Raw genomic sequence first — 12,781 nt, forward strand, 5'->3', positions numbered from 1 at the left:
TTTGTAGGCTCAAAAAAATTTTTTTTTTACTATTCTTCATTTCTATATTTATTATTTATTACTGTTTTTTTTTGCAAAAAATGACTAATTGCATTTTAATAAAAATGAAGTGCCATCTCATCAGTGCCCATCAGTGCAGCCTATCAATGCTCATCAGTGCAGCCTCATCAGCGCACATTAGTGAAAGAGAAAAATTATCTGTTTGCAAAATCTTATAACAAACTATGATAACTTTTTTCCAAATTTTGGTATTTTTTCATTTATTTAGAAAAAAATACCACCAAAAGAAAACTCTATTTGTGTGAAAAAAGTGATAAAAATGTCATACGGTTACAGTGTAGCATGACTGCTCAATTGTCATTCAAAGTGTGACAGCGCTAAAAAGTGAAAATTGGCCTGGGCAGGAAGGGGGTAAAAGTGCCCAGTATGCAAGTGGTTAATTGATGGCTAACATGGTACAATATACTAACATGGTACTATTCCCAGTGTGGGTAATAGGTGCAATGTAGATTAAATCCAACATTCAAAATGATATTCTGGAGCAGCCTTGTTAAAAACTATTATATATGCAACTCAAGATACATTAATGTGGTGGTCATTGGGAAGAATTACCTCCTTACAGATAACTAAAAAGATCAATGGTGTCAGTGGGAACCTATCTGAGAGGCACAGATTGCTAAAGGAACCCCCAACAACTTCTTGAGAAACCTTAGGGTTCCATGGAACCCAGGTTGAGAAACCCTGACCCCTGAACCCTGAAACCCTGAAACCCTGATATGGAGTATAGCCCAAATCTGTTGTTTGTAATAACATGGAATCTGTATAAAAAGTTGGGATTTGATAGACTATGGTCATTTTAATCTTGCTAATTGCTCTACATCTGCCTTTAGAGCAGATGACACTGAAGGTAAATAAATGAGCAACAGCAATAACAACATATGCTACTGTGCAAGCTAGCGTGAAATAAAATTGAAATGATAGATTCTTGGTTGGAATTTTATTTCCATTACAGATCATAAAAAAGTATGCAGTGCCAGCAAGTATTAAAAAGCATCGGTTTAAACTAATTTAATACAAGGAAAACATTGTATAACTTGAACAAAAACTTTATTTTATATGTATGTAACACAAAATATAAGCCCAAAAATCTTTCAAATTGATGATAATATTTTTTTCCCCAAAAAAATTAAATCCTGTGTTAGATAATCCAATAAGCATTATTTGTACCTAAATTGCACAAACTCAAGCCCTGTGGTAAAAAAACAAAACAAAAAAAAAAGACAAAAATAAACTATTTTTATTATATCTACTCTATGACAATATTGCGATTTCCACATCTCTTCCTTTTAAAACAACTAGCAAATGTGTGTTTTTTTGAGAATAGAATAGACTGAGATAAAGGAAAGAATTCCAGTGTGTTGACAATGTAAGAAGCAAATCTCTTTGTAGTATTATAACATCTTGTACCTGATAATTGTGCTTTAATGTGTGTGATTTGAATTTGTGTACATTTGTAGTTCTACCAAGACAGGAAAAATGTATGCATATTATGCTGGGTTCTACAAAGAGGGCAAATGCAAGTATCATATCTGCAAAGGTTTTTTGTGGGACTTTTCAAGTGCCGAAACACCAATATAATAAAAAAAATATAAATTTTAATACAAATAAGAAAAACATATAAATACATAATTTTAATTCATTTCAAAGAGATACATCACAGAGTACATAAGAACAATTGCAATGCCAATAAATCTCTACATGTTTCGTCATACAATACAAGGCTTCTTCAGGGGAATTGTTAATATGATAAATGCATCTAATCACTGGAATGAGAAAAACACAATTTCAGAAAACACAGCAAAGAAAACACACATAATGATGCATATATTACTAGACATGTGCAGAGTAAAATATTTCGTTTCGGAATTTCGTTTTCGTTCGAAAACTTAATTTATTTAGTTACTCCCGAAATTCGTTTTTATTTATTTAGTTTTTTGTTCAAAAATTGCATTCGTCCAAAAATCCACATGAATTACGGTCGAATCTGTCTTTGAAGGCTTATGGTGTCTGTCGAATGTATAAAGAAGATTCGACGGAGCTAGTATATAGCATACTTTAGAACCCCTATTAAAGTCTATGGGACTCCAACGTTCAAAATCTAAAGTGCTAATTTTAAAGACTAATTTGCAAGTTACTGTTCTAAAAAGTGTTTGGGGACCTGGGTCCTGCCCCAGGGGACATGTATCAATGCAAAAAAAAGTTTTAAAAATGGCCGTTTTTTCGGGAGCAGTGATTTTAATAATGATTAAAGTGAAACAATAAAAGTGTAATATTCCTTTAAATTTCGTAGGGGGGGGGGGGGGGTGTCTATAGTATACCTGTGAAGGGGCGCATGTTTCTGGTGCTTAGAACTGTCCCTGCACAAAGTGTCATTTATGCAGGAAAAAAAGTCCTTTAAAATCACTCGCAGCTATTATGAATTGTCGGCTCCGTAATACAGAGAACACTCATTGAAAGTCATTGATAAAAAAATAAAAAAATAAAAATAAATAAAAAAGCGTGGGGTTCCCCCAAATTCAATTACCAGGCCCTTCAGGTCTGGTATGGATATTAAGGGGAACCCTGCCTCAAATTTAAGAAAAAATTCGACGTGGGGTTCCCCCTAAATATCCATAACCAGACCCTTCAGGTCTGGTATGGATATTAAGGGGAACCCCGCGTCAAATTTTAAAAAAAATTGACGTGGGGGTCCCCCTAAAAATCCATACCAGACCCTTTATCCGAGCACGCAACCTGGCAGGCCGCAGGAAAAGAGGGGGGGACGAAAGAGCGCCCCCCTCCCTCCTGAACCATACCAGGCCACATGCCCTCAACATTGGGAGGATGCTTTGGGGGTCTGTGACCCCTCAAAGCACCTTGTCCCCATGTTGATGAGGACAACGGCCACAGCCCCACAACCGTGGCCGGTGGTTGTGGGGGTCTGCAGGCGGGGGGGCTTATCAGAATCTGGAAGCCCCCTTTAACAAGGGGACCCCCAGATCCCGCCCCCCCTGTTTGAAATGGTAAGGGGGTACAAAAGTACCCCTACCATTTCACAAAGAAAGTGTAAAAAATAGTTAAATAAGACAAACACACTTTTGAAAAATTCCTTTATTAAAAATAAAAAAAATAAAAAAAAGATTCCAGCGGTGCTAATCCACTCTTGCTATCCAGCGACGGACGGTCATCTCTCCAGCGATGGCTCATCTCATCCAGCGCAGCGAATCCATCCTTCTGTCTCCACGGAGGAGACACTTCAGGGATTCCGGCGGCCTGATGTTTCTTATATATGGAGGGCGGGGCCACCCGTCACCTGACCCCGCCCCCTCTGACGCAAGGGGAAACCCGGGGTTCTTACCCCGCCCCCCTCTGACGCAAGGGGAAACCCGGGGTTCCCTGTGACGTATGGGTGACCCCGCCCCCCTCTGATGTAACGTAAACCTGCCTGTGTTACATCAGAGGGGTGCGGGGTCACCCATACGTCACAGGGAACCCCGGGTTACCCCTTGTGTCAGAGGGGGGCGGGGTCAGGTGACGGGTGGCCTCGCCCTCCGTATATAAGAAACGTCAGGCCGCCGGAATCCCTGAAGTGTCTCCTCCGTGGAGACAGAAGAAGGATGGATTCGCTGCGCTGGATTAGATGAGCTATCGCTGGAGAGATGACCGTCCGTCGCTGGATAGCAAGAGTGGATTAGCACCGCTGGAATCTTTTTTTTATTTTTTTTATTTTTAATAAAGGAATTTTTCAAAAGTGTGTTTGTCTTATTTAACTATTTTTTACACTTTCTTTGTGAAATGGTAGGGGTACTTTTGTACCCCCTTACCATTTCAAACAGGGGAGGGAGCGGGATCTGGGGGTCCCCTTGTTAAAGGGGGCTTCCAGATTTTGATAAGCCCCCCGTCCGCAGACCCCCACAACCACCGGCCACGGTTGTGGGGCTGAGGCCCTTGTCCTCATCAACATGGGGACAAGGTGCTTTGAGGGGTCCAGCCATCAGCAGGAGTTAGTGGGTGTTGTGTGCCTCCAGCACAGTATACACCTGTATCTACCCTTTATTGCTGTTGTTCTCTAATACAGCCATCTGCAGGAGTTAGTGGGTGTTGTGTGCCTCCAGCGCAATATACACCTGTATCTGCCCTTTATTGCTGTTGTTCTCTAATACAGCCATCTGCAGGAGTTAGTGGGTGTTGTGTGCCTCCAACACAGCACAATATACACCTGTATCTATCCTTTATTGCTGGTGTTCTCTAATACAGCCATCTGCAGGAGTAGTGGGTGTTGTGTGCCTCCAGTGCAGTATACACCTGTATCTACCCTTTATTGCTGGTGTTCTATAATAAAGGCATCTGCAGGAGTTAGTGGGTGTTGTGTACCTCCAGCACAGCACAATATACACCTGTATCTACTCTTTATTGCTGGTGTTCTCTAATACAGCCATCTGCAGGAGTTAGTGGGTGTTGTGTGCCTCCAGCACAGTATACACCTGTATCTACCCTATATTGCTGGTGTTCTATAATAAAAGCATCTGCAGGAGTTAGTAGGTGTTGTGTACCTCCAGCACAGTATACACCTGTATCTATCGTTTATTGCTGGTGTTCTATAATAAAGGCATCTGCAGGAGTTAGTGGGTGTTGTGTGCCCACAGCACAGTATACACCTGTATCTACCCTTTATTGCTGGTGTTCTCTAATACAGCCATCTGCAGGAGTTAGTGGGTGTTGTGTGCCTCCAGCACAGCACAATATACGCCTATATCTACCCTTTATTGCTGGTGTTCTCTAATACAGCCATCTGCAGGAGTTAGTGGGTGTTGTGTGCCTCCAGCGCAGTATACACCTGTATCTACCCTTTATTGCTGTTGTTCTCTAATACAGCCATCTGCAGGAGTTAGTGGGTGTTGTGTGCCTCCAGCACAGCACAATATACGCCTATATCTACCCTTTATGGCTGGTGTTCTCTAATACAGCCATCTGCAGGAGTTAGTGGGTGTTGTGTGCCTCCAGCGCAGTATACACCTGTATCTACCCTTTATTGCTGGTGTTCTATAATAAAGGCATCTGCAGGAGTTAGTGGGTGTTGTGTGTCTCCAGCACAGTATACACCTGTATCTATCGTTTATTGCTGGTGTTCTATAATAAAGGCATCTGCAGGAGTTAGTGGGTGTTGTGTGCCCACAGCACAGTATACACCTGTATCTACCCTTTATTGCTGGTGTTCTATAATAAAGGCCTCTGCAGGAGTTAGTGGGTGTTGTGTACCTCCAGCACAGCACAATATACACCTGTATCTATTCTTTATTGCTGGTGTTCTCTAATACAGCCATCTGCAGGAGTTAGTGGGTGTTGTGTGCCTCCAGCACAGTATACACCTGTATCTACCCTTTATTGCTGGTGTTCTATAATAAAGGCATCTGCAGGAGTTAGTGGGTGTTGTGTGTCTCCAGCACAGTATACACCTGTATCTATCGTTTATTGCTGGTGTTCTATAATAAAGGCATCTGCAGGAGTTAGTGGGTGTTGTGTGCCCACAGCACAGTATACACCTGTATCTACCCTTTATTGCTGGTGTTCTATAATAAAGGCATCTGCAGGAGTTAGTGGGTGTTGTGTGCCTCCAGCACAGTATACACCTGTATCTACCCTTTATTGCTGGTGTTCTATAATAAAGGCATCTACAGGAGTTAGTGGGTGTTGTGTGTCTCCAGCACAGTATACACCTGTATCTATCGTTTATTGCTGGTGTTCTATAATAAAGGCATCTGCAGGAGTTAGTGGGTGTTGTGTGCCCACAGCACAGTATACACCTGTATCTACCCTTTATTGCTGGTGTTCTATAATAAAGGCATCTGCAGGAGTTAGTGGGTGTTGTGTACCTCCAGCACAGCACAATATACACCTGTATCTATTCTTTATTGCTGGTGTTCTCTAATACAGCCATCTGCAGGAGTTAGTGGGTGTTGTGTGCCTCCAGCACAGTATACACCTGTATCTACCCTTTATTGCTGGTGTTCTATAATAAAGGCATCTGCAGGAGTTAGTGGGTGTTGTGTGTCTCCAGCACAGTATACACCTGTATCTATCGTTTATTGCTGGTGTTCTATAATAAAGGCATCTGCAGGAGTTAGTGGGTGTTGTGTGCCCAAAGCACAGTATACACCTGTATCTACCCTTTATTGCTGGTGTTCTCTAATACAGCCATCTGCAGGAGTTAGTGGGTGTTGTGTGCCTCCAGCACAGCACAATATACACCTATATCTACCCTTTATTGCTGGTGTTCTCTAATACAGCCATTTGCAGGAGTTAGTGGGTGTTGTGTGCCTCCAGCACAGTATACACCTGTATCTACCCTTTATTGCTGGTGTTCTATAATAAAGGCATCTGCAGGAGTTAGTGGGTGTTGTGTGCCTCCAGCACAGTATACACCTGTATCTACCCTTTATTGCTGGTGTTCTATAATAAAGGCATCTGCAGGAGTTAGTGGGTGATGTGTGCTTCCAGAATTGCACAGTATACACCTTTATATACCCTTTATTGCTGGTGTTCTCTCATACAGGCATCTGCAGTAGTTAATGGGTGTTGTGTGCCTCCAGCACAGTATACACCTGTATCTACCCTGGAAGACTTGGTAGAGTGGATGACCAAGCCATCTTCATCCTCCTCATCCTCTCTCACCCATGCTCAGGGTACTAGCAAAGCAGCTGCCAATGCGTCCTCTTCCCTCGTCTCAATGTCATCATCAGTCATTCCTTCCCTAGACCCACTATGTCCTCCCAAGCTATTTGAGCACAGTGTTGGGTGTATGCTCCAGGAGGATGCCCAGTGTTTTGAAGGCTCTGATGATGATACCCAGCTAGAGGAAGGCAGTAGCGTGAGCGCAGAGAGAGGGGATGCTCAAGAAGGACAGCAATCTAGCAGTCATGTTCCACTAGCTGCAGCATACTGCAAGGTTTGCTCCAGTGATGAAGAGGGAGGGGATGATGAGGTCACTGACTCCACGTGGGTGCCTGATAGAAGAGAGGAGGAGGAGGAGGCACATCTCCAATGAGGCAGGATGCCCTCCGGGGGCCAGCTTAGGGGCAGCACACTGACTGAATCACAAGGCAGAGCTCCGCCTGTGCAGGGTGCTGCCTCTGCACATTATTCCAAAAGTTCTTTGGTGTGGGCCTTTTTTGAGACGAATACATCAGATTGCACCGCTGCTATTTGCAACATATGTCTCAAGCGTATCTTGTGTGGCCAAAACATCAGCCGCTTGGGCACCACATGCTTGACCAGACATATGTTGACCTGCCATGCAGCTCGTTGGCAAGTGTACCTTAAAGACCCACACCAAAAAACAAAGCGGACCTCTCCTTGCTCCTCATCAGCTGGGATCTCCAACCCCACTAGACCTTCAGTCCTCTCTGAAACCTGCACTGAGAGGAATGAAGGTGTAGAATTAGGTGTGTCACAAGTACTTGTGGGCACGCTGCTAGCAGTACACCCACATCCGATTGTAGCAGGCAAATTTCCCTGCCCCAGCTGCTGGACCATCTAAAGAAGTTCACTCCCAGCCATCCACATGCCCAGTGGTTGAATGCTAGCTTGGCTAAATTGCTAGCACTTCAACTGCTGCCTTTTTAGTTGGTAGACTCGGCCCCCTTCCGTGAGTTTGTGCAATGTGCGGTTCCTCAGTGGCAGGTCCCCAAACACCTCGATTCTGGCTCTCTACCGGCATGTGAATGGCAATGTCCTTGCCTCGCTGGACAGGGTGGTCAGTGGTAAGCTGCATATTAACGCTGACTCATGGTCCAGCAGGCATGGACAGGGACGTTACTTATCTTTCACTGCCCATTGGGTCACTCTTCTGGCAGCTGGGAAGGATGCAGGATAAGGTGCAGTAGTGTTGGAGGTTGTTCCGCCACCACGCCTCCAAAATGGTACTACTGGTTGTGACACACCTCTCTCCTCCACCCCCTCCTCTTCTTCTTACTCCATGGCCTCTTCCAGTGCTCTGTCCTTGGAAACAGTGGTGCTCCGTAGGCGTTCAAGGGGCTACGCAAGTACACAGGCAAAAAGATGCCATGCCCTGCTTGCGCTGTTTTTTTGGGGGACAGGAGCCACACTGGGGCAGATATTTTGTCAGCTCTGCAGGGGCAGGCCGCGAGGTGGTTGACGCCATGCCAGCTTAAGCCAGGAATGGTGGTTTGCGACAATGGCACAAACCTCCTCTCCGCCCTCCGACAGGGACAACTGACCCATGTGCCCTGTGTGGCTCACGTCCTTTACCTGGTGGTGCAGCGGTTCTTGGGCAGGTACCCGGGCTTACAGGATGTCCTGAGGCAGGCCAGGAAAGTCTGTGTGCATTTCTGCCGATCATTTAATGCCAATGCTTGGCTGGCTGAGCTCCAAAAGGAGTTGAACCTGCCCAAAAACCACCTTATGTGTGACATGCCCACCAGGTGGAGCTCAACGTTGCCCATGCTGCAATGGCTGCACACACAGCAGAGGGCCATCAATGAGTACCTGTGCGACTACGGCACCAGGACAGGGTCAGGGGAGCTCGGTTTTTTCTCAGCACGCCAGTGGGGCATGATCAGGGATGCATGGACTGTCCTGTCACCATTTGAGGAGGCCACAAGGATGGTGAGCAGTGACAGTGCATGCATCAGTGACAACGTACCTCTTGTCCACCTGTTGGAGCATACGCTGCGTGGAATAATGGACAGGGCACTTGAGGCAGAACAGAGGCAGGAAGAGGAGGACTTCCTTGCCTCTCAAGGCCCCCTTTATCCAGACAGTGTTCCTGCTGTCCCACCCATCACACAGGAAGAGGATGAGGAGGAGAAGGAGGATTGTGTCAGCATGGAGGTGGAGCCTGGCACTCAGCATCAGCAGCAGCAGACTTTTAGGGATGATTTACAGTCCCAAGAAACCCATGGACTTCTACGTGGCTGGGAGGAGGTGGCTGCGGATCATGTTGTCCTTAGTGACCCAGAGGACTCTGGACCGAATGCTTCAGCTAACCTACGCTGCAGGCCTCCCTGATCCTGAAAAGCCTGCGGAAGGATCCTCATATTCTTCGGATCAAGGAGAGGGACCATTACTGGCTGGCCACTCTCCTGGATCCACGGTACAAGGATAAGGTTGCTGACCTTATCTTGCCATCGCAGAGGGAGCAGAAGATGAGAGGGAGCAGAGGCCTTGCAGAAAGGTCTGTGCAACGTGTTCCCAGAGACTGTGAGGTTACAAACTCCTGGTCCTGGACAACGTGTTGCTGAGGCTTCGGTCAGTCACAAAAGGAGCGGTGGAGAAGGTGGCCGTCTGACCGATGCGTTCAGACAATTTTTTAGTCCGCAGCCCCAAGGTATGATCAGTTCCAGCAACCATCACCAGCGTCTGATTTACATGGTGCAGGAATACCTAGGGGCAAGGTCAGACTTAGACACCTTTCCCACCGAAAATCCTCTGGGTTACTGGGTCTTGAGGATGGATCACTAGCCAGAGCTTGCACAGTATGCAATTGAGCTACTGGCCTGTCCTGCATCCAGAGTTCTTTCGGAATGCACCTTCGGTGCTGCTGGTGGCTTTTTAACTGATCACAGGGTGCGCCTGTCCACCAACTCGGTTGATCGACTGACTTTCATAAAGATGAATCAGTCTTGGATCACCACCAGCTACCAAGCACCTGAAGCTGATGTAACCGAATAATTTTTTTTTAAATGTCACATCCCTTCAAGACTGCCTATGCTGATGCTGAGTGACTGTCCTGTTATGTTGACTGACTATCCTCTTCTTCCTCAATGATCCTGCTGATATCTTGGAAGAACATTTTTGGTTCTGGGTGATGCCACCAGCCCAAGTTTTCAGCCCCTGTTTAACAGGGGTATGTAATTACAATTTTTGATGCAATGCTTTGCAGCAGGGCTCATTCCTGCACTCCAAATAGAGTATATGGGAGAGGTTGCAGTGTCGTGGCACCAGCACCAGTGCCACCAGCCCAGTTTTTCAGCCCCTGTTTAAAAGGGGCGTGTAATAACAATTTTTGATGCAATGCTTTGCAGCAGGGTTCATTCCTGCACTCCAACTAGAGTATATGGGAGAGGTTGCAGTGTTGTTGCACCAGCACCAGTGCCTAAGGCCCAATTTTTCAGCCCCTGTTTAATGGGGGCATGTAATACAATTTTTGATGCAATGCTTTGCAGCAGGGCTCATTCCTGCACTCCAACTAGAGTATATGGGAGAAGTTGCAGTGTCGTGGCACCAGTGCCTAAGGCCCAATTTTTCAGCCTCTGTTTAACAGGGGCATGTAATACAATTTTTGATGCAATGCTTTGCAGTAGGGCTCATTTGCAGCAGGGCTCATTCCTGCACTCCAACTAGAGTATTTGGAAGAGGTTGCAGTGTCGTGTAAATACAATTCTTGATATAATATTTCACAGAAGGGCCCATTCCTGGGCCCACCGAGAGTAACTATGAGGTCTTATAGTGTTGTGGCACCAGCACCACTACCACAACCACCAAAGGCCCAATTTTTCTACCACTGTTCAACAATGGCATGTAATTACAATTCTTGATATAATCGTTCACAGCAGGGTGCTCCAGCGCCCACCAAGAGTCACTTTGAGGGCTTACAGTGTGGTGGCAACACCAACACCTTAGGCCCCCATTTCTGCAGAGCAGGGCAGGCCCCTACTTTCAAACATCCAACTTACAAATGTCTCCTACTTGCAAATGGAAGGAGACAACAGGAAGTGAGATGAAAAAAGACGAACGGCAAAAAAATTATACAGCGGTGATAACCCTTCCCATGTTTTCCAAAAAGCTTAAAAATAGATTTTTTGACTGGAGCTACACTTTCAAAATGTACCAGTTCAAAATTACAAACAGATTCTACTTAACACAACAAACCTACACAGCCCCTGTCTTGTTTGCACCGCCTGTATACTGCTGTTCTGAGTATATAGGGCCTGAGGGCCCTACGCCCTTCCTTTTTTTAATTTGGGTACTGGATTCCCCTTAATATCCGTACAAGACCCAAAGGGTCTGGTAATGGGCAGGGGGTGCTACCCATGCCATTTTTCTCAATGATTTTCATCCATATTGCTGGAACCAGATATTACATTAAAACCGCAAGCAGTTTTAAATAACCTTTTTTCCGTTAAATGTCATTTTGTGCAGGGACTGTTCTAAGCACGGCAAACACGTGCCACTTCACAGGCATACTATAGACACCCTCCAGGCACGATATTTCAAGGAATATTTCACTTTAATCATCATTAAAATCAGTGCTCCCGAAAAAACGTCAGTTTTTAAAAACAATTTTGGAATTGACCCATGTCCCCTGGGGCAGGAGCCAGGTCCCCAAACCCTTTTTAGGACAATATCTGGCATATTAGCCATTCAAATTAGCACTTTTTATTTCGAACGTTTGAGTCCCATAGACTTCAATGGGGTTCTAAAGTTCACACGAATTTTCGGTCCGTTCGAAAGTTCTGGTGCGAACTGAACCGGGGGTGGGGGGGGGGGTGTTCGGCTCATCCCTACTAGTAACATACAGTACTTCCTGTCCTATAGTGACAATACACACTCACTGTATCATGCCTACGTGGGTGCACTGTAGTCACCATTGGAGGGAAAGTGTGTTAGAAGTCATAACATAAAAAACCTTCCTATTACATCCCCAAAAGGGGAGGTGTTCCGATGACAGGCTACCTGGTTGATCCTGCCAGTAGTATATGCTTGTCTCAAAGATTAAGCCATGCAAGTACACATGGCCAGTACAGTGAAACTGCGAATGGTTCATTAAATCAGTTTAATTAATGAGTTTAATCAGTTTAACTGCAAATGGCTCATACATGCCTGTTTTCTATTTGTCCTGGTGACTATTGTCATTAAAATGAAAAAAATTTAATAAAAAATTAAAACCCCAAATGTTACTACTGTCATCTTAAACTAAAAGCTGTGGTTAGATCTTTTAATGGGGACAACCTGGTGATAAAAGTTATTGATTCTACAAGAAGTTAGAAATTCCCTGGATTGATGGGTGGATCAACAGGAAAGCCAAACACTTTCAATGGTTTATTTAACAGATCACAAGGGAGCAAATTAGGAGATGTTCATTGTTAGGGTTAACACATACTTTATACTTGAGAACATTTTTTTTTTTAGATAGAGAAGGAATGGTTAACACCCTCTATAAGTATGTCTGTGGAGGTTGAAGGTTCTCATTTAGCAGGTCATGACAGTGTGTGTGTATATATATATATATATATATATATATATATATATATATATATATATATATATATATATATATATATAGTAGTTAGTCACATTCAACCGGACCTGTTCTGTAATGCTGAAGAACTGAAGAGCTGAAGAAATGGCTTGGATAAGCTACAAAATGTCTTTAACATTACAGAACAAGTCCAGTCTATTGTGACTAACCACAACTGCATATACCCTCTGTAAGGTTATTATTGCTGTCTGTACCCCAACAGAGCTACTTCTCTGCCCCAGAAAAATAGCAGGAAGTAAAAAGGAAACCTGTCTAAAGTGAGTGGAAATCTCCTCTTAAACATCAGTAAGGTCAGTTGTTAAAATGAGTCAGCGCCATAGCATTGAAGTCAGCTAGTCTCTGTGGTATCTTTTCCTTTCAGCACCACATAGTTAGCAAAATGAAAGCCGTGTTAGAGTTTTGGGATGTTGATGCATTCAGCTCAACGCGTCTTATTGGTCTCAGCTGCGACGAATGCAAAAA

The sequence above is a fragment of the Lithobates pipiens genome, unplaced genomic scaffold, assembly GCF_037356315.1.
Source record: "Lithobates pipiens isolate NorthernLeopardFrog02 unplaced genomic scaffold, aLitPip1_a1.2 Scaffold_16, whole genome shotgun sequence".
Classification (NCBI taxonomy): domain Eukaryota; kingdom Metazoa; phylum Chordata; class Amphibia; order Anura; family Ranidae; genus Lithobates; species Lithobates pipiens.